A 20,512-nucleotide genomic window follows, 5' to 3' on the forward strand; every position below is an offset into this window, starting at 1 on the left:
TGCTAGGAAGAAGTGGCCGAGCTTCAGCAAGCGAGTCTGGACACTGGCGGAGGAAGCCATGATAACCAGATAATGGGGAGTGGAGAGCCAGTTCCAAGGTAATACTTTATACAGCTGGTTGAGATCCTGGTCGGTGGATATGGATTCCAAGAAAACCCTGGAGGTGCTTCCTTTCAAGGGAGACACTCTCTTTGGAGAAGACCTCAATAAGATTGTAGCTGATCTGGCTACTGCTAAAACAGCTTGCCTACCTAGTATGACTCCTACCACGCAGAAGGCTAAAAGTACTTTCCCTTGGCCCTTTCATCCTCAAGGTAAAGCGTACCCAAGGTCAGGCATACCCAAAGCAAGCTCATGCTTCCAGACCTGCCAAGCCCAGACTGAAGCAAGCCTGGGCTGCCCATCAGCCTGCTTCCAAAACAGACAAGCCTGCCGCATGACGGTGCAGGCCTCCCTCTGGGGGATCCCAGGGTGGGGGGCCCGACTTCTAGGTTTGGCATAATTCTAAGCTAGAGAATTCTGTTTGGAGCTCACCTTGTACTTTGTGAAGAAATAATCAGCATTGTGGCTGAGCAGATACATGTAGTGTGTGGCTGCAAACTGCATGGATCTGCTGCGTTGTAATGCTGATACTTTTTTTTTCAAAGTACCAATAGCTTTATATAATGTTCACAATTTTTACGCAGGATCAAATAGCTCAATAGGTAGGGGGTTTGATTAGAATTCAACAGGTTATAGGTTTGAATCCTGGGTATGGTAGTTTGAGATGTGTTATTTAATAAAGTATGTTGTTCTGACTGCTGGCATCCTATCACCTGGGATATCATACTAAATAAATGGAGTTGATCAATTTTTTTTTAATTTTTTTTTAAACTAGGGACAATTTCCAGATACTTTTCTTTATAACTGAGATTGCCCCCTGGAACTTCACATCAGTTGACAACTATGCATGAGTGGGCAGTGCTTGCTCTGGATCTGCCCACCCATTTATGTGCCGTCATAAAAGAAAGCACAACTGACAGTTATCCTGGGCGTACACTACACAATTATCTGTCAGGCTATCTATCCAGTCTGGATGGATGGAATGAAAATCTGGTAATGTATAGGAGCAAATGTCAATTAACCATTTGCTCCCAAACACTAGAAAAGTGGTCAAAAATGGTCATTACACAAATTGGTTAAACCCAAAATTTAACCAATTTGTTTAGGGGACCATTTTTGTCCATTTTCTAGTGTTTGAGAGTAAATCGTTGATGGTCATTTGCTCACATAGATAACCGGATTTCTATTCCAACCAGCCAGTGTTGGAGATATGGTCTGCCAGATTACATAATGCATACCAGAGCCATAACTAGACTTTTTGGTGCCCTGTGACAGATAATTATATGCCCCCCCCCCCTCCCCATTTTTGCAATATGGACAAAAGGCGCATGCCTTGTGGGGAAGGGGCATAACAAGATTGGTCTCAGAGAAAGCACATGAGATATGAAGATATATCTAGTATACTTGACACTCAATGGTTTGTGGTATTGCCGGGGTGCCCTCCTTAAATGCATATACAGTCACACATGGCGTGTTTGTGCAAATGGCATATCAGCAGTCAGCACTAACTGGTGACATGCCATTTGTACAAGTAAGCCATGTGTGACTAATATATAAACATACTTTATTAAATAACACCTCAAACTATCATACCCAGGATTCAAACCTATAACCTGTTGAATTCTAATCAAATACCCTACCCATTGAGCTACTTGATCCTGCATCTATTCTAACCTCCAAAAACAGATTCAGTTGCATTTTCCAGCGTGTTTTGTTTGCGCCTTTGCAAATGTCTTACATCGACAAACTTATTTAGTACTATTTTGCAAATAGGGTTACATTGTCGCAACATTGTGTTCCCTAATTGCTTGATTTTTTTAAATGCAACAATTGATAAAGACACCTGATAATTGCTCTGTGGCGTCTTATTTTGTGTCTACTTCTTATCTACATTTAATTCCCTACCTCTAATCAAGGCATTTTTAAATGCTGGGGGCTGCCAGGACGTGAGGCCTACCTAGACTTTAGATCTGAATTTGAATGTACTTGTGAACTAACTTAATTTCCTACTTCTAAATTCATTCCTAAATTCACTACTTACATTAATCCTGTAGTTGGGCATTTTGAGCCTTCAATTGTGGGCATTGTTTTGTGTCCAGACCAGCAGCTGGTGGTGTGCATTTGCTGGAAAGGCATCGAAGACCTCCGATATGCTGCATCTCCTGATGTGTGTCTCCCTCAAGTGGCTGTCAGCAAATGCATGCTAGACACCCCATTCCAAGCTGATTGTGACATCACGGAACATGCATCATAGAACAGGCATGCTAGAATATGGGTCTTCAACCTGCGACCCTCCAGCTGCTGTGGAACTACATATACCAGCACGCCCTGCCTCAGTTTTAGCATACCTTAATAGCAAAACTGTGGCAGGGCATGCTGGGATGTGTAGTTTCACAGCAGCTGGAGGGCCACAGGATGAAGACCCATGTGCTAGAGCCAAGCCGCAGCTACATTGAATGCTAGCAAGCTGAATGTTTAAATCATTTTTGTTCCGCAGCATTCCAATGCGGAAGATTCCATGGAACCAGAGATTATTCCATTGAGAAGGACATGCTGCCTGGATGACTGCACTGTGCAAATTAAATCACGGAGCCAGTTGGCTTGTGGGTGGCTCTGGTGACTGGGTGGTTGGGTGGGCGGTGTGTCGGAGGTGAAGCACATGCAAATGTATGTGTATCATCCAGCTAGTGAGAGTGAAAACTCATGCAGGAGTGTGCCTGCTTGTCAGTGGGTTATGCACCTTGCCAGGCGTCAAATCTACATGGAGCAGCTGGAGGGGACAAGAGCAGGTTTGCAAAATATAGATAGAAGAGCATATATGCTGGCGCATTCTCCATGATTGTGTCAGCTTATGTTTTGGTGCACTGCACTTTCCTTCACTAAGTTTTAGCCATTTTGGTTAAACGCAAGTGTAGTGGCTTCTCGCCCTTTTGGCTGTGATCTTGTATCGTGGTTGAAGAGTCTGCTGGAGGGATTGTTTTCTTCATTGGCGAGAGACTGAAGATATTCCAGGATGGAAGGCTTGGGAACACTATCCGTTTTTCAGTTGTGGAAGAGTTGAAAGACCGGATTGGACTACATTCTATAGTAAAGGATATCTTTGTATTTATTAATCCTCCCTTTATATGTGTCTGTCTTTCAATAAAGCTTTGGGCTTGTGATTCCCTCACCCTCTTACACTCCACACCCATAGCCTTATTAACTGTTGTATTATTGTATTGTTTAAATGTATAGTGCAGTTCATGATTTATAGTGTAGGCTGGCCTGTGCTGTAGTTCTTGAACTGTACTATACCGACAGCATTTGTATTGTGTTTTGGCTGTGCTGCAACACGGTACTTATGTGTGTAATGTTTATGTATGTTTTTTTGCTTCTTTATGTCAATAAAGACTGCTTTTTCAATCCAATATCTGAAAACAATTAATGTTTATCTTTGATGGCAATAGAAGTGGTATGATATTTGCTGCTTTTGAAAGGCAATATCTGATATGTCCCCTATCTGGGAACCATATATTAAATGGCTTTTCAGAAAAGGGAGATGGGAGAAGAGCTTTCAGTACTTGTAGGACCGATGCTCATTTCCTATTCTAGCCTCCAAAAACAGATTCAGTTGCATTTTCCAGCGTGTTTTGGATGCGCCTTTGCAAATGTCTTACATCGACAAACTTATTTAGTACTATTTTGCAAATAGGGTTACATTGTTGCAACATTGTGTTCCCTAATTGCTTGATTTTTTAAATGCAACAATTGATAAAGACACCTGATAACTGCTCTGTGGAGTCTTATTTTGTGTCTACTTCTTATCTACATTTAATTCTCTACCTCTAATCAAGGCATTTTTAAATGCTGGGGGCTGCCAGGACGTGAGGCCTACCTAGACTTTAGATCTGAATTTGAATGTACTTGTGAACTAACTTAATTTCCTACTTCTAAATTCATTCCTAAATTCACTACTTACATGAATCCTGTAGTTGGGCATTTTGGGACTTCGATTGTGGGCATTGTTTTGTGTCCAGACCAGCAGCAGGTGGTGTGCATTTGCTGGAAAGGCATCGAAGACCTCCGATATGCTGCATCTCCTGATGTGTGTCTCCCTCAAGTGTCTGTCAGCAAATGCCTGCTAGACACCCCATTCCAAGCTGATTGTGACATCACGGTACATGCATCATAGAACAGGCATGCTAGAACATGGGTCTTCAACCTGCGACCCTCCAGCTGCTGTGGAACTACACATCCCAGCATGCCCTGCCTCAGTTTTAGCATACCTTAATAGCAAAACTGTGGCAGGGCATGCTGGGATGTGTAGTTTCACAGCAGCTGGAGGGCCACAGGATGAAGACCCATGTGCTAAAGCCAAGCAGCAGGTACATTGAATGCTAGCAAGCTGAATATTTAAATCCTTTTTGTTCCGCAGCATTCCAATGTGGAAGATTCCATGGAACCAGAGATCCTTCCATTGAGAAGGACATGCTGCCTGGATGACTACACTGTGCAAATTAAATCACGGAGCCAGTTGGTTTGTGGGTGGCTCTGGTGACTGGGTGGTTGGGTGGGTGGTGTGTCGGAGGTGGAGCACATGCAAATGATTGCGTATCATCCAGCTAGTGAGAGAGAAAACTCATGCAGGAGTGTGCCTGCTTGTCAGTGGGTTATGCACCTTGCCAGACGTCAAATCTACATAGAGCAGCTGGAGGGGACAAGAGCAGGTTTGCAAAATATAGATAGAAGAGCATATATGCTGGCACATTCTCCATGATTGTGACAGCTTATGTTTTGGTGCACTGCACTTTCCTCCACTAAGTTTTAGCCATTTTTGTTAAGCTCAAGTGTAGTTGCTTCTCTGCCTTTTGGCTGTGATCTTGTATCGTGGTTGAAGGGTCTGCTGGAGGGAGGGATTGTTTTCTTCATTGGCGAAAGACCAAAGATATTCCAGGATGGAAGGCTTGGGAACACTATCCGTTTTTCAGTTGTGGAAGAGCACAGAGGTCGGATTGGACTACATTCTATAGTAAAGGATACCTTTCTATTTATTGCCCCTCCCCTTATATGTGTCTGTGTTACAATAAAGCTTCGGTCTTGTGATTCCCTCACCCTCTTACACTCCACACACATAGCCTTATTAACTGTTGTATTATTGTATAGTTTAAATGTATAGTGCAGTTCATGATTTATAGTGTAGGCCATAGTTGCCAATTCAGTTTATAACAAGCGGAATTGGGCTTGTTTTTTCTTCTGGTTGCTTATTTTTTGGGGTGGTTGCTTGTTGCTTGTTTTTGGGCTTATAATTTTTTTTGCTGCTTGTTTTTGGGCTTCTTTTGTTTTTAGGTATCACTGATACCGACTTCCAGAGATAATTAGTCATTCATCCATATAACACAGATCCTCACACAGACATACTGTAGGTGAGACGTTGTGGATGAATAGAGTCTTAAAGAAATGATGAGTCATTCATTATGTCTATTGTTGCCGACTGCCGGTTGTGTGTATTCAGTAGGGCTAATTTGTTTTTAACAATGACAACAACAAAGACACTGACCAGACACACAACAGTGAAGCAATTTAGGACCACTTTATGTGGTATTCTTTATGTCAGATATGGTTTAAGACGCTTGGGTATTTGTTGCAAGGATTTTTAAACCAACTACCAATATGCTTCAGCGCTTCAACTCAGGAATATATAACATGGAAGCTTCTATAGACGATGGAGACAGCTCAGATGAATTTGCTTATATCCATTTTACATAAAACCTTTGTAATTCAGTGTGCTATGTACTTTACCTCGCAGTATGCCATCTGCAATGCACTTTACTTCACACAGTGTGCCATGCACTTTACCTCACACAGTGGGGGTCATTCCGAGTTCGCTCGCTAGCTGCTTTTAGCAGCATTGCACACGCTAGACCGCCGCCCTCTGGGAGTGTATCTTCGCTTAGCAGAATTGCGAACGAAAGATTAGCAGAATTGCGAATAAATAATTATTTTCAGTTTCTGAGTAGCTCGAGACTTACTCCTACACTGCGATCAGCTCAGCCCGTTTCGTTCCTGGTTTGAAGTCACAAACACGCCCTGCGTTCGGACAGCCACTCCCCCGTTTCTCCAGACACTCCTGCGTTTTATCCTGCACACTCCCAGAAAACGGTAAATTTCCGCCCAGAAACACCCACTTCCTGTCAATCACACTCCGATCACTTCAATGATGAAAATTCTTCGTTCGGACGTGAGTAAATCTACTAAGTTTTGTTCTAAATTACTTAGCGCATGCGCACTGCGTACCATACGCATGCGCATTTTTGCCTTAATCGTTCCGTTGCAAAAATCGGCAACGAGCGAACAACTCGGAATGACCCCCAGTGTGCTATCTGCAATACACTATACTTCACAGTGTGCCATGCACTTTACCTCACATAGTATGCCATCTGCAATGCACTTTACTTCACACAGTGTACCATGCACTTTACCTCACAGTGTGCCATCTGCAATGCACTTTACCTCTCAGTAATTCCTTTGTTATTTATTGAATTGAGTTACTATTTAATATTTATATATGCATTTATTATTTTGAATTGTCTTAATAATCTTTTGTTTTGTTACCTTGATTTGGCCTCTTAATTTATTTAATAGAAGTACAAAGTTGGATGTTGTAAGATTATTTGTTTTATCTTTCCATAGAATAAATATTTCACAGTGAATACAAATGACCACAGATACAGTATATACAGTTGGCAATTTTCACTTGAGATTTTTCTTTAGAGGAAACATGAAAGCATAGTATCTTAAATTCACAACTCTAACTATAATATTTATAAAAAATTCCAGTATTCTTTAAAAGCCAGTTTTGTGCTGATAAATATCATTGTAAAGACCTTAAAGGCAGATTATATAAATAATTATATGTATTTTAATAAGACAAACAATAATGTCTGTTTATATATATATATATATATATATATATATATATAAAAAACAACAACCTTGAGTTGGGCTTTTTTTGGGGCTTTTTAGGATTGGTTTGGGCTTGTTTTGGGCTTATTTTTCAGTCATCGGTTGCTTGTTTTCCATTTCAGAGTTGGCAACACTGGTGTAGGCTTGCCTGTGCTGTAGTTCTTGAACTGTACTATACCGACAGCATTTGTATTGTGTTTTGGCTGTGCTGCAACACAGTACTTATGTGTGTAATGTTTATGTATGTTTTTTTGCTTCTTTATGTCAATAAAGACTGCTTTTTCAATCCAATATCTGAAAACAATCAATGTTTATCTTTGATGGCAATAGAAGTGGTATGATATTTGCTGCTTTTGAAAGGCAATATCTGATATGTCCCCTATCTGGGAACCATATATTAAATGGCTTTTCAGAAAAGGAAGATGGTAGAAGAGCTTTCAGTACTCGTTGGACCGATGCACATTTCCTATTCTAGCCTCCAAAAACAGATTCAGTTGCATTTTCCAGTGTGTTTTAAATGCGCCTTTGCAAATGTCTTACATCGACAAACTTATTTAGTACTATTTTGCAAATAGGGTTACATTGTTGCAACATTGTGTTCCCTAATTGCTTGATTTTTTAAATGCAACAATTGATAAAGACACCTGATAACTGCTCTGTGGAGTCTTATTTTGCGTCTACTTCTTATCTACATTTAATTCCCTACCTCTAATCAAGGCATTTTTAAATGCTGGGGGCTGCCAGGACGTGAGGCCTACCTAGACTTTAGATCTGAATTTGAATGTACTTGTGTATAACTTAATTTCCTACTTCTAAATTCATTCCTAAATTCACTACTTACATGAATCCTGTAGTTGGGCATTTTGGGACTTCGATTGTGGGCATTGTTTTGTGTCCAGACCAGCAGCAGGTGGTGTGCATTTGCTGGAAAGGCATCGAAGACCTCCGATATGCTGCATCTCCTGATGTGTGTCTCCCTCAAGTGGCTGTCAGCAAATGCCTGCTAGATACCCCATTCCAAGCTGATTGTGACTTCACGGAACATGCATCATAGAACAGGCATGCTAGAACATGGGTCTTCAACCTGCGACCCTCCAGCTGCTGTGGAACTACACATCCCAGCATGCCCTGCCTCAGTTTTAGCATACCTTAATAGCAAAACTGTGGCAGGGCATGCTGGGATGTGTAGTTTCACAGCAGCTGGAGGGCCACAGGATGAAGACCCATGTGCTAGAGCCAAGCCGCAGGTACATTGAATGCTAGCAAGCTGAATGTTTAAATCCTTTTTGTTCCGCAGCATTCCAATGCGGAAGATTCCATGGAACCAGAGATTATTCCATTGAGAAGGACATGCTGCCTGGATGACTGCACTGTGCAAATTAAGTTACGGAGCCAGTTGGCTTGTGGGTAGCTCTGGTGACTGGGTGGTTGGGTGGGCGGTGTGTCGGAGGTGGAGCACATGCAAATGAATGTGTATCATCCAGCTAGTGAGAGTGAAAACTCATGCAGGAGTGTGCCTGCTTGTCAGTGGGTTATGCACCTTGCCAGACGTCAAATCTACATGGAGCAGCTGGAGGGGACAAGAGCAGGTTTGCAAAATATAGATAGAAGAGCATATATGCTGGCGCATTCTCCATGATTGTGTCAGCTTATGTTTTGGTGCACTGCACTTTCCTCCACTAAGTTTTAGCTGTTTTGGTTAAACGCAAGTGTAGTTGCTTCTCGCCCTTTTGGCTGTGATCTTGTATCGTGGTTGAAGAGTCTGCTGGAGGGATTGTTTTCTTCATTGGCGAGAGACTGAAGATATTCCAGGATGGAAGGCTTGGGAACACTATCCGTTTTTAAGTTGTGGAAGAGTTGAAAGACCGGATTGGACTACATTCTATAGTAAAGGATATCTTTGTATTTATTAATCCTCCCTTTATATGTGTCTGTCTTTCAATAAAGCTTCGGGCTTGTGATTCCCTCACCCTCTTACACTCCACACCCATAGCCTTATTAACTGTTGTATTATTGTATTGTTTAAATGTATAGTGCAGTTCATGATTTATAGTGTAGGCTGGCCTGTGCTGTAGTTCTTGAACTGTACTATACCGACAGCATTTGTATTGTGTTTTATCTGTGCTGCAACACAGTACTTATGTGTGTAATGTTTATGTATGTTTTTTTGCTTCTTTATGTCAATAAAGACTGCTTTTTCAATCCAATATCTGAAAACAATCAATGTTTATCTTTGATGGCAATAGAAGTGGTATGATATTTGCTGCTTTTGAAAGGCAATATCTGATATGTCCCCTATCTGGGAACCATATATTAAATGGCTTTTCAGAAAAGGGAGATGGTAGAAGAGCTTTCAGTACTTGTAGGACCGATGCACATTTCCTATTCTAGCCTCCAAAAACAGATTCAGTTGCATTTTCCAGCGTGTTTTGGATGCGCCTTTGCAAATGTCTTACATTGACAAACTTATTTAGTACTATTTTGCAAATAGGGTTACATTGTTGCAACATTGTGTTCCCTAATTGCTTGATTTTTTAAATGCAACAATTGATAAAGACACCTGATAACTGCTCTGTGGAGTCTTATTTTGTGTCTACTTTTTATCTACATTTAATTCTCTACCTCTAATCAAGGCATTTATAAGTGCTGGGGGCTGCCAGGACGTGAGGCCTACCTAGACTTTAGATCTGAATTTGAATGTACTTGTGAACTAACTTCATTTCCTACTTCTAAATTCATTCCTAAATTCACTACTTACATGAATCCTGTAGTTGGGCATTTTGGGACTTCGATTGTGGGCATTGTTTTGTGTCCAGACCAGCAGCAGGTGGTGTGCATTTGCTGGAAAGGCATCGAAGACCTCCGATATGCTGCATCTCCTGATGTGTGTCTCCCTCAAGTGGCTGTCAGCAAATGCCTGCTAGACACCCCATTCCAAGCTGATTGTGACACCACGGTACATGCATCATAGAACAGGCATGCTAGAACATGGGTCTTCAACCTGCGACCCTCCAGCTGCTGTGGAACTACACATCCCAGCATGCTCTGCCTCAGTTTTAGCATACCTTAATAGCAAAACTGTGGCAGGGCATGCTGGGATGTGTAGTTTCACAGCAGCTGGAGGGCAACAGGATGAAGACCCATGTGCTAAAGCCAAGCCGCAGGTACATTGAATGCTAGCAAGCTGAATATTTAAATCCTTTTTATTCCGCAGCATTCCAATGTGGAAGATTCCATGGAACCAGAGATCCTTCCATTGAGAAGGACATGCTGCCTGGATGACTACACTGTGCAAATTAAATCAAGGAGCCAGTTGGCTTGTGGGTGGCTCTGGTCACTGGGTGGTTGGGTGGGTGGTGTGTCGGAGGTGGAGCACATGCAAATGATTGTGTATCATCCAGCTAGTGAGAGAGAAAACTCATGCAGGAGTGTGCCTGCTTGTCAGTGGGTTATGCACCTTTCCAGACGTCAAATCTACATGGAGCAGCTGGAGAGGACAAGAGCAGGTTTGCAAAATATAGACAGAAGAGCTCTCCAGCCTAGTTTGCTGTCTGTTTCCACTTCTCTTTTCTTGAGCCGCTCCCTTCTATGCCCTTGCGCACTATCCTGACTTCTCCCATCTGCTTACTTTGTGCCTTCCAACGCACAATGCGAACTACAGGTAGTGCTGCAGGGCCCACACCCTTTTACTTGCCATACAGAGCAGCTCTGGAGCTGTTACAGTGCCCAGCTTCTGCAAGAAATCAGCTTGAATGCTTCAGGGGCTGGGGCATAGCCAACATGAGCCCCACACCGAAGGAGGGTGGAGGTGTTTAATGCGAACTAGGGGTCATCCAAGCGCCGCAAAAGGCCGCCATGCCCTGCACGCCCCTTTTCTCTTTTCATATGCAGACGAGGGTTGAAGCCAAATTTGACCCACTGCTTGGATGACATCACCATATGCAAATCCATCTGCTGCAGGCCTTCCCCCAGGAATGCTTGCACTAGTTGTTGCATTTGGTTTGTTGTTTGGGGGTGCTTCAGTATTAGGCAGCCTTCTGCCCTCCCATGTTCATCTGAAAATATGTGTTCTCCCTGCAGTTGTTGTCCCCAGATGAGAGTTCCCTTGTGCTGCCTCAGTTGAATCTTCTTTACTTGACAGAGATGTGCCTGAGCAGCGGCCCTCCCCAGCCCTATCCCAAATCATACTTATTTTGCATAGGAGATACCATGGTCATGAAGATCGTTCTCCCAGGGTGAGGTTCATTCATTGCATTCTGGGTATGCTGACCCCTGTGATTTCCCCAAATGTGGGAAACTTGACTGCATTATTTGTGGTAGTGGGGGACTGTGTTTGTGCTTTCCTCTGGTCAGCTCTGGTAAAAGTCAGATTTCTTTATCTCAGATCTTCCTCTAGCCTTGTTCTTCTTTCGAGAGTTCCCTTGTGCTGCCTCAGTTGGATCTCCTTTACTTGACAGGGGGGTGCCCAAGCAGCGACCCTCCCCAGCTCTAGCCCAACTCCTACTTACCTGCCAGGTGAGATACTATGATCATGAAGGTGCTTCTCCCAGGGCAAGGCTCACCCATTGCACTCTGGGTGTGCTGCCCCTGTGATTTCCCAAAATATGGGAAACTTGACTGCATAATTTGTGTTTCCACTGGTCGGCTTTTATATAATTCAGATCTCTTTGTCTCAGGTCTCTCTCCAGCCTAGTTTGCAGTCTGTTTCCACTTCTTCTTTTTTTGAGCCCCTCCCTTCTATACCCTTGTGCACTATCCTGACTTCTCCTCCTGTCTGCTTACTTTGTGCCTTCCAATGCACAATGCAAACTACAGGTAGTGCTGCAGGGCCCACAAACTTTTACTTGCATTACAGAGCAGCTCTGGAGCTGTTACAGTGCCAAGCTGCTGCAAGAAATCAGCTTGAATGCTTCAGGGGCTGGGGCATTGCCAACATGAGCCCCACACCGAAGGAGGGTGGGGGTGTTTAATGCGAACTAAGGGTCATCCAAGCGCCGCAAAAGGCCGCCATTCCCTGCATACCCCTTTTCTCTTTTCATATGCAGATGAGGGTTCCAGACAACTTTGGCCCACTGCTTGGATGACATCACTGTATGCAAATCCGTCTTCTGCTGACCTTCCCCCAGGAATGCTTGTACTAGTTGTTGCATTTGGTTTGTTGTTTGGGGGTGCTTCAGTATTAGGCTGCCTTCTGCCCTCCCATGTTCATCTGAAAATATGTGTTCTCCCTGCAGTTGTTGTCCCCAGATGAGAGTTCCCTTGTGCTGCCTCAGTTGAATCTCCTTTACTTGACAGAGATGTGCCTGAGCAGCGGCCCTCCCCAGCCCTATCCCAAATCATACTTATTTTGCATAGGAGATATCATGGTAATGAAGACTGTTATCCCAGGGTGAGGTTCATTCATTGCATTTTGGGTATGCTGACCCCTGTGATTTCCCCAAATGTGGGAAACTCGACTTCATTATTTGTGGTAGTGGGGGACTGTGTTTGTGCTTTCCTCTGGTCAGCTCTGGTAAAAGTCAGATTTATTTGTCTCAGATCTTCCTCTAGCCTTGTTCTTCTTTCGAGAGTTCCCTTGTGCTGACTCACTTGGATCTCCTTCACTTGACAGGGAAGTGCCCGAGCAGTGACCCTACCCAGCTCTAGCCCAACTCCTACTTACCTGCCAGGTGAGATACTATGATCATGAAGGTGCTTCTCCCAGGGCAAGGCTCACCCATTGCACTCTGGGTGTGCTGCTCTTGCGATTTCCCCAAATGTGGGAAACTTGACTGCATAATTTGTGTTTCCCCTGGTCGGCTCTCGTATAATTCAGATCTCTTTGTCTCAGGTCTCTCTCCAGCCTAGTTTGCTGTCTGTTTCCACTTCTCTTTTCTTGAGCCGCTCCCTTCTATGCCCTTGCGCACTATTATGACCTCTCCTGTCTGCTTACTTTGTGCCTTCCAACGTCAATGCAAACTACAGGTAGTGCTGCAGGGCCCTCACCCTTTTACATGCTTTACAGAGCAGCTCTGGAGCTGTTACAGTGCCCAGCTGCTGCAAGAAATCAGCTTGAATGCTTCAGGGGCTGGGGCATAGCCAACATGAGCCCCACACCGAAGGAGGGTGGAGGTGTTTAATGTGAATTAGGGGTCATCCAAGCGCCGCAAAAGGCCGCCATGCCCAGCACATACCTTTTTTCTTTTCATATGCAGACGAGGGTTGAAGCCAACTTTGACCCACTGCTTGGATGACATCACCATATGCAAATCCATCTGCTGCAGGCCTTCCCCCAGGAATGCTTGCACTAGTTGTTGCATTTGGTTTATTGTTTGGGGGTGCTTCAGTATTAGGCAGCCTTCTGCCCTCCCATGTTCATCTGAAAATATGTGTTCTCCCTGCAGTTGTTGTCCCCAGATGAGAGTTCCCTTGTGCTGCCTCAGTTGAATCTCCTTTACTTGACAGAGATGTGCCTGAGCAGCGGCCCTCCCCAGCTCTATCCCAAATCATACTTATTTTGCATAGGAGATACCATGCTCATGAAGATTGTTCTCCCAGGTTGAGGTTCATTCATTGCATTCTGGGTATGCTGACCCCTGTGATTTCCCCAAATGTGGGAAACTTGACTGCATTATTTGTGGTAGTGGGGGACTGTGTTTGTGCTTTCCTCTGGTCAGCTCTGGTAAAAGTCAGATTTCTTTGTCTCAGATCTTCCTCTAGCCTTGTTCTTCTTTCGAGAGTTCCCTTGTGCTGCCTCAGTTGGATCTCCTTCACTTGACAGGGGGGTGCCCGAGCTGCGACCCTCCCCAGCTCTAGCCCAACTCCTACTTACCTGCCAGGTGAGATACTATGATCATGTAGGTGCTTCTCCCAGGGCAAGGCTCACCCATTGCACTCTGGGTGTGCTGCCCCTGTGATTTCCCCAAATGTGGGAAACTTGACTGCATAATTTGTGTTTCCCCTGGTCGGCTCTCGTATAATTCAGATCTCTTTGTCTCAGGTCTCTCTCCAGCCTAGTTTGCTGTCTGTTTCCACTTCTCTTTTCTTGAGCCGCTCCCTTCTATGCCCTTGCGCACTATTCTGACCTCTCCTGTCTGTATACTTTGTGCCTTCCAACGCACAATGCAAACTACAGGTAGTGCTGCAGAGCCCACACCCTTTTACATGCTTTACAGAGCAGCTCTGGAGCTGTTACAGTGCCCAGCTGCTGCAAGAAATCAGCTTGAATGCTTCAGGGGCTGGGGCATAGCCATCATGAGCCCCACACCGAAGGAGGGTGGAGATGTTTAATGCGAATTAGGGGTCATCCAAGCGCCGCAAAAGGCCGCCATTCCCTGCACATCCCTTTTTTCTTTTCATATGCAGACGAGGGTTGAAGCCAACTTTGACCCACTGCTTGGATGACATCACCATATGCAAATCCATCTGCTGCAGGCCTTCCCCAGGAATGCTTGCACTAGTTGTTGCATTTGGTTTGTTGTTTGGGGGTGCTTCAGTATTAGGCAGCCTTCTGCCCTCCCATGTTCATCTGAAAATATGTGTTCTCCCTGCAGTTGTTGTCCCAAGATGAGAGTTCCCTTGTGCTGCCTCAGTTGAATCGCCTTTACTTGACAGAGATGTGCCTGAGCAGCGGCCCTCCCCAGCTCTATCCCAAATCATACTTATTTTGCATAGGAGATACCATGGTCATGAAGATTGTTCTCCCATGGTGAGGTTCATTCATTGCATTCTGTTTATGCTGACCCCTGTGATTTCCCCAAATGTTGGAAACTCGACTGCATTATTTGTGGTAGTGGGGGGCTGTGTTTGTGCTTTCCTCTGGTCAGCTCTGGTAAAAGTCAGATTTCTTTGTCTCAGATCTTCCTCTAGCCTTGTTCTTCTTTCGAGAGTTCCCTTGTGCTGCCTCAGTTGGATCTCCTTCACTTGACAGGGGGGTGCCCGAGCAGCGACCCTCCCCAGCTCTAGCCCAACTCCTACTTACCTGCCAGGTGAGATCCTATGATCATGTAGGTGCTTCTCCCAGGGCAAGGCTCACCCATCGCACTCTGGGTGTGCTGCCCCTGTGATTTCCCCAAATGTGGGAAACTTGACTGCATAATTTGTGTTTCCCCTGGTCGGCTCTCGTATAATTCAGATGTATTTGTCTCAGGTCTCTCTCCAGCCTAGTTTGCTGTCTGTTTCCACTTCTCTTTTCTTGAGCCGCTCCCTTCTATGCCCTTGCGCACTATCCTGACTTCTCCCGTCTGCTAACTTTGTGCCTTCCAACGCACAATGCGAACTACAGGTAGTGCTGCAGGGCCCACACCCTTTTACTTGCCTTACAGAGCAGCTCTGGAGCTGTTACAGTGCCCAGCTGCTGCAAGAAATCAGCTTGAATGCTTCAGGGGCTGGGGCATAGCCAACATGAGCCCCACACCGAAGGAGGGTGGAGGTGTTTAATGCGAACTAGGGGTCATCCAAGCGCCGCAAAAGGCCGCCATGCCCTGCACGCCCCTCTTCTCTATTCATATGCAGATGAGTGTTGAAGCCAACTTTGACCCACTGCTTGGATGACATCACCATATGCAAATCCATCTGCTGCAGGCCTTCCCCCAGGAATGCTAGCACTAGTTGTTGCATTTGGTTTGTTGTTTGGGGGTGCTTCAGTATTAGGCAGCCTTCTGCCCTCCCATGTTCATCTGAAAATATGTGTTCTCCCTGCAGTTGTTGTCCCCCGATGAGAGTTCCCTTGTGCTGCCTCAGTTGAATCTCCTTTACTTGACAGAGATGTGCCTGAGCAGCGGCCCTCCCCAGCTCTATCCCAAATCATACTTATTTTGCATAGGAGATACCATGGTCATGAAGATTGTTTTCCCAGGGTGAGGTTCATTCATTGCATTCTGGGTATGCTGACCCCTGTGATTTCCCCAAATGTGGGAAACTGGACTGCATTATTTGTGGTAGTGAGGGACTGTGTTTGTGCTTTCCTCTGGTCAGCTCTGGTAAAAGTCAGATTTCTTTGTCTCAGATCTTCCTCTAGCCTTGTTCTTCTTTTGAGAGTTCCCTTGTGCTGCCTCAGTTGGATCTCCTTCACTTGACAGGGGGGTGCCCGAGCAGCGACCCTCCCCAGCTCTAGCCCAGCTCCTACTTACCTGCCAGGTGAGATACTATGATCATGAAGGTGCTTCTCCCAGGGCAAGGCTCACCCATTGCACTCTGGGTGTGCTACTCCTGCGGTTTCCCCAAATGTTGGACACTTGACTGCATAATTTGTGTTTCACCTGGTCGGCTCTCGTATAATTCAGATCTCTTTGTCTCAGGTCTCTCTCCAGCCTAATTTGCAGTCTGTTTCCACTTCTCTTTTCTTGAGTTGCTCCCTTCTATGCCCTTGCGCACTATCCTGACTTCTCCCGTCTGCTTACTTTGTGCCTTCCAACACACAATGCAAACTACAGGTAGTGCTGCAGGGCCCACACCCTTTTACTTGCCTTACAGAGCAGCTCTGGAGCTGTTACAGTGCCCAGCTGCTGCAAGAAATCAGCTTGAATGCTTCAGGGGCTGGGGCATAGCCATCATGAGCCCCACACCGAAGGAGGGTGGAGGTGTTTAATGCGAACTAGGGGTCATCCAAGCACCGCAAAAGGCCGCCATGCCCTGCATGCCAATTTTATCTTTTCATATGCAGACGAGGGTTGAAGCCAACTTTGACCCACTGTTTGGATGACATCACCATATGCAAATCCATATGCTGCAGGCCTTCCCCCAGGAATGCTTGCACTAGTTGTTGCATTTGGTTTGTTGTTTGGGGGTGCTTCAGTATTAGGCAGCCTTCTGCCCTCCCATGTTCATCTGAAAATATGTGTACCTCCTGCAGTTGTTGTCCCCAGATGAGAGTTCCCTTGTGCTGCCTCAGTTGAATCTCCTTTACTTGACAGAGATGTGCCTGAGCAGCGGCCCTCTCCAGCCCTATCCCAAATCATACTTATTTTGCATAAGAGATACCATGGTCATGAAGATTGTTCTCCCAGGGTGAGGTTCATTCATTGCATTCTGGGTATGCTGACCCCTGTTATTTTCCCAAATGTGGGAAACTTGACAGCATTATTTGTGGTAGTGGGGGACTGTGTTTGTGCTTTCCTCTGGTCAGCTCTGGTAAAAGTCAGATTTCTTTGTCTCAGATCTTCCTCTAGCCTTGTTCTTCTTTCGAGAGTTCCCTTGTGCTGCCTCAGTTGGATCTCCTTCACTTGACAGGGGGGTGCCCGAGCAGCGACCCTCCCCAGCTCTAGCCCAACTCCTACTTACCTGCTAGGTGAGATACTATGATCATGAAGGTGCTTCTCCCAGGGCAAGGCTCACCAATTGCACTCTGGGTGTGCTGCTCCTGCGATATCCCCAAATGTGGGAAACTTGACTGCATAATTTGTGTTTCCCCTGGTCGGCTCTCGTATAATTCAGATCTCTTTGTCTCATGTCTTTCTCCAGCCTAGTTTGCTGTCTGTTTACACTTCTCTTTTCTTGAGCCACTCCCTTCTATGCCCTTGCGCACTATCTTGACTTCTCCCGTCTGCTTACTTTGTGCCTTCCAACGCACAATGCGAACTACAGGTAGTGCTGCAGGGCCCACACCCTTTTAGTTGCCTTACAGAGCAGCTCTGGAGCTATTACAGTGCCCAGCTGCTGCAAGTAATCAGCTTTTTACACTTTCTCTTGGTTCTATATATATATTTTTTTATTTTTATTTTATTTTTTCCCCCTCCTTCTCCCAAAAGGCCCCCCTCCCTCCCCCCCCCTCCCTGTTTTAAATTTTAACATCTTTAAATATTTAAATCTTCGAATCCTTAAATTGTCTGTTTAATATTTATTTTTTCTTCAATTCTTTTTGTTGTTTAAACAGCAATGTAGTTATTCCAGGGGTTAAAATAATGAAATATAGAAATAATATTAACAAAAATTAAAGGTAAAAATGAATTGATAGAATGATCCCATTAAAAGTAAATAAATAATATGGATGTTAAGCTGAGCGGGTTGGATTCGAACATGGGACTAGCTGCATAGAGTGCATTTGATGTTTCCCCTGCGCCACAAGAACTGCTTTAGTAGTGGCATGGATTTATGTTACCCTAAAAGGTTTTATATAAGTAAATGGGGATCCTTAGTGCTGAGTCTCTGAATTATGTATATGTGATTATAGATATGAGGTATTGATTGAAAGATTATAGGTTAATCTGTATATAGATTATATATTTTCTGTTATTTTTTAAACCACCTTGTTGCTTATTTTATTATTATTTTTAATCACCATGTTGCTTATTTTTATATTATGAAATGCCTTTATATGTGCAATTGCAATTAGAAAGTTGTTCCATATGTGAGTCATTACATGTATGCATCCAATTAGTACATGTATGTATCCAATCAACTAATTAGTAATGCTATTGGTCCGGTGCATTTTAAAAAGAGCCTGCTAGGCTGCTGATGTATCCTCTGACGAAACCGCTCTTGGATAACAGCGGAGAAACGCGTAAGAAAGGTGATTACCGGACACTCTGATTGCTGAGATATAAGCCCGTTCATGAACGAGCTACATCACGGCGGACGTCTGATGTAAAGACAGCGGTGAAGGGGAAAAAGCAATTTGAGACCGAGCAAAAGGAGGTCTCTACCCCACGGCAGGGAGAAATATCCCGACCGCGAGTGCCAATAAGATCCAGCCACGGTTAACGGGGGTCGTAGCATACCGCTGTGTTTCACCAACCATCACAGCGCTCTCCCCCTGTTTTCTTTCATTACTCACGTGAGTTACATATGAACTTTAACTGCAGTAAATAATAAGAATTTACTTACCGATAATTCTATTTCTCATAGTCCGTAGTGGATGCTGGGGACTCCGTAAGGACCATGGGGAATAGCGGCTCCGCAGGAGACTGGGCACATCTAAAGAAAGCTTTAGGACTATGTGGTGTGCACTGGCTCCTCCCCCTATGACCCTCCTCCAAGCCTCAGTTAGGATACTTTGCCCGGACGAGCGTACACAATAAGGAAGGATTTTGAATCCCGGGTAAGACTCATACCAGCCACACCAATCACACCGTACAACCTGTGATCTGAACCCAGTTAACAGCATGATAACAGAGGAGCCTCTGAAAAGATGGCTCCCAACAATAATAACCCGATTTTTGTAACAATAACTATGTACAAGTATTGCAGACAATCCGCACTTGGGATGGGCGCCCAGCATCCACTACGGACTATGAGAAATAGAATTATCGGTAAGTAAATTCTTATTTTCTCTGACGTCCTAAGTGGATGCTGGGGACTCCGTAAGGACCATGGGGATTATACCAAAGCTCCCAAACGGGCGGGAGAGTGCGGATGACTCTGCAGCACCGAATGAGAGAACTCCAGGTCCTCCTCAGCCAGGGTATCAAATTTGTAGAATTTAGCAAACGTGTTTGCCCCTGACCAAGTAGCTGCTCGGCAAAGTTGTAAAGCCGAGACCCCTCGGGCAGCCACCCAAGATGAGCCCACTTTCCTTGTGGAACGGGCTTTTACAGATTTTAGCTGTGGCAGGCCTGCCACAGAATGTGCAAGCTGAATTGTACTACAAATCCAACGAGCAATAGTCTGCTTAGAAGCAGGAGCACCCAGCTTGTTGGGTGCATACAGGATAAACAGCGAGTCAGATTTCCTGACTCCAGCCGTCCTGGAAACATATTTTCAGGGCCCTGACAACATCCAGCAACTTGGATTCCTCCAAGTCCCTAGTAGCCGCAGGCACCACAATAGGTTGGTTCAGGTGAAAACGCTGGAACCACCTTAGGGAGAAACTGAGGACGAGTCCTCAATTCCGCCCTGTCCGAATGGAAAATCAGATAAGGGCTTTTACAGGATAAAGCCGCCAATTCTGACACGCGCCTGGCCCAGGCCAGGGCCAACAGCATGACCACTTTCCATGTGAGATATTTTAACTCCACAGATTTAAGTGGTTCAAACCAATGTGACTTTTGGAACCCAAACTACATTGAGATCCCAAATTGCCACTGGAGGCACAAAAGGAGGCTGTATATGCAGTACCCCTTTTACAAACGTCTAAACTTCAGGGACTGAAGCTAGTTCTTTTTTGGAAGAAAATTGACAGGGCCGAAATCTGAACCTTAATGGACCCCAATTTCAGGCCCATAGACACTCCTGTTTGCAGGAAATGTAGGAATCGACCCAGTTGAATTTCCTCCATCGGGCCTTACTGGCCTCGCACTACGCAACATATTTTCGCCAATTGCGGTGATAATGTTTTTGCGGTTACATCCTTCCTGGCTTTAGATCAGGATATGGATGACTTCATCCGGAATGCCTTTTTTCCTTCAGGATCCGGTGTTCAACCGGCATGCCGTCAAACGCAGCCGCGGTAAGTCTTGGAACAGACAGGGTCCTTGCTGGAGCAGGTCCCTTCTTAGAGGTAGAGGCCACGGATCCTCCGTGAGCATCTCTTGAAGTTCCGGTTACCAAGTCC

The 20,512-nt window shown here is 44.9% G+C and overlaps 12 non-coding genes across 12 annotated transcripts; all 12 read left to right on the forward strand.

Annotated features, from left to right (window-relative positions):
- Nucleotides 1-11,228: 11,228 nt before the first annotated feature.
- Nucleotides 11,229-11,392, forward strand: LOC134990524 (U1 spliceosomal RNA). Its single transcript, XR_010195326.1, has one exon. It is a non-coding gene; the product is annotated as a U1 spliceosomal RNA (small nuclear RNA).
- A 152-nt stretch (nt 11,393-11,544) lies between these two features.
- On the forward strand, nt 11,545-11,707 carry LOC134990528 (U1 spliceosomal RNA). The gene has a single exon (XR_010195330.1). It is a non-coding gene; the product is annotated as a U1 spliceosomal RNA (small nuclear RNA).
- A 675-nt stretch (nt 11,708-12,382) lies between these two features.
- LOC134990525 (U1 spliceosomal RNA) lies at nt 12,383-12,546 on the forward strand. The gene has a single exon (XR_010195327.1). It is a non-coding gene; the product is annotated as a U1 spliceosomal RNA (small nuclear RNA).
- Nucleotides 12,547-12,698: 152 nt separating this feature from the next.
- On the forward strand, nt 12,699-12,861 carry LOC134990526 (U1 spliceosomal RNA). The gene has a single exon (XR_010195328.1). It is a non-coding gene; the product is annotated as a U1 spliceosomal RNA (small nuclear RNA).
- A 670-nt stretch (nt 12,862-13,531) lies between these two features.
- On the forward strand, nt 13,532-13,695 carry LOC134990533 (U1 spliceosomal RNA). Its single transcript, XR_010195334.1, has one exon. It is a non-coding gene; the product is annotated as a U1 spliceosomal RNA (small nuclear RNA).
- A 152-nt stretch (nt 13,696-13,847) lies between these two features.
- Nucleotides 13,848-14,010, forward strand: LOC134990527 (U1 spliceosomal RNA). The gene has a single exon (XR_010195329.1). It is a non-coding gene; the product is annotated as a U1 spliceosomal RNA (small nuclear RNA).
- Nucleotides 14,011-14,680: 670 nt separating this feature from the next.
- On the forward strand, nt 14,681-14,844 carry LOC134990535 (U1 spliceosomal RNA). The gene has a single exon (XR_010195336.1). It is a non-coding gene; the product is annotated as a U1 spliceosomal RNA (small nuclear RNA).
- A 152-nt stretch (nt 14,845-14,996) lies between these two features.
- LOC134990530 (U1 spliceosomal RNA) lies at nt 14,997-15,159 on the forward strand. Its single transcript, XR_010195332.1, has one exon. It is a non-coding gene; the product is annotated as a U1 spliceosomal RNA (small nuclear RNA).
- Nucleotides 15,160-15,830: 671 nt separating this feature from the next.
- LOC134990534 (U1 spliceosomal RNA) lies at nt 15,831-15,994 on the forward strand. Its single transcript, XR_010195335.1, has one exon. It is a non-coding gene; the product is annotated as a U1 spliceosomal RNA (small nuclear RNA).
- A 152-nt stretch (nt 15,995-16,146) lies between these two features.
- On the forward strand, nt 16,147-16,309 carry LOC134990529 (U1 spliceosomal RNA). Its single transcript, XR_010195331.1, has one exon. It is a non-coding gene; the product is annotated as a U1 spliceosomal RNA (small nuclear RNA).
- Nucleotides 16,310-16,980: 671 nt separating this feature from the next.
- Nucleotides 16,981-17,144, forward strand: LOC134990536 (U1 spliceosomal RNA). The gene has a single exon (XR_010195337.1). It is a non-coding gene; the product is annotated as a U1 spliceosomal RNA (small nuclear RNA).
- A 152-nt stretch (nt 17,145-17,296) lies between these two features.
- Nucleotides 17,297-17,459, forward strand: LOC134990532 (U1 spliceosomal RNA). Its single transcript, XR_010195333.1, has one exon. It is a non-coding gene; the product is annotated as a U1 spliceosomal RNA (small nuclear RNA).
- The last annotated feature ends 3,053 nt before the right edge of the window (nt 17,460-20,512 follow it).

Source organism: Pseudophryne corroboree, unplaced genomic scaffold, assembly GCF_028390025.1.
Source record: "Pseudophryne corroboree isolate aPseCor3 unplaced genomic scaffold, aPseCor3.hap2 scaffold_1174, whole genome shotgun sequence".
Lineage (NCBI taxonomy): Eukaryota > Metazoa > Chordata > Amphibia > Anura > Myobatrachidae > Pseudophryne > Pseudophryne corroboree.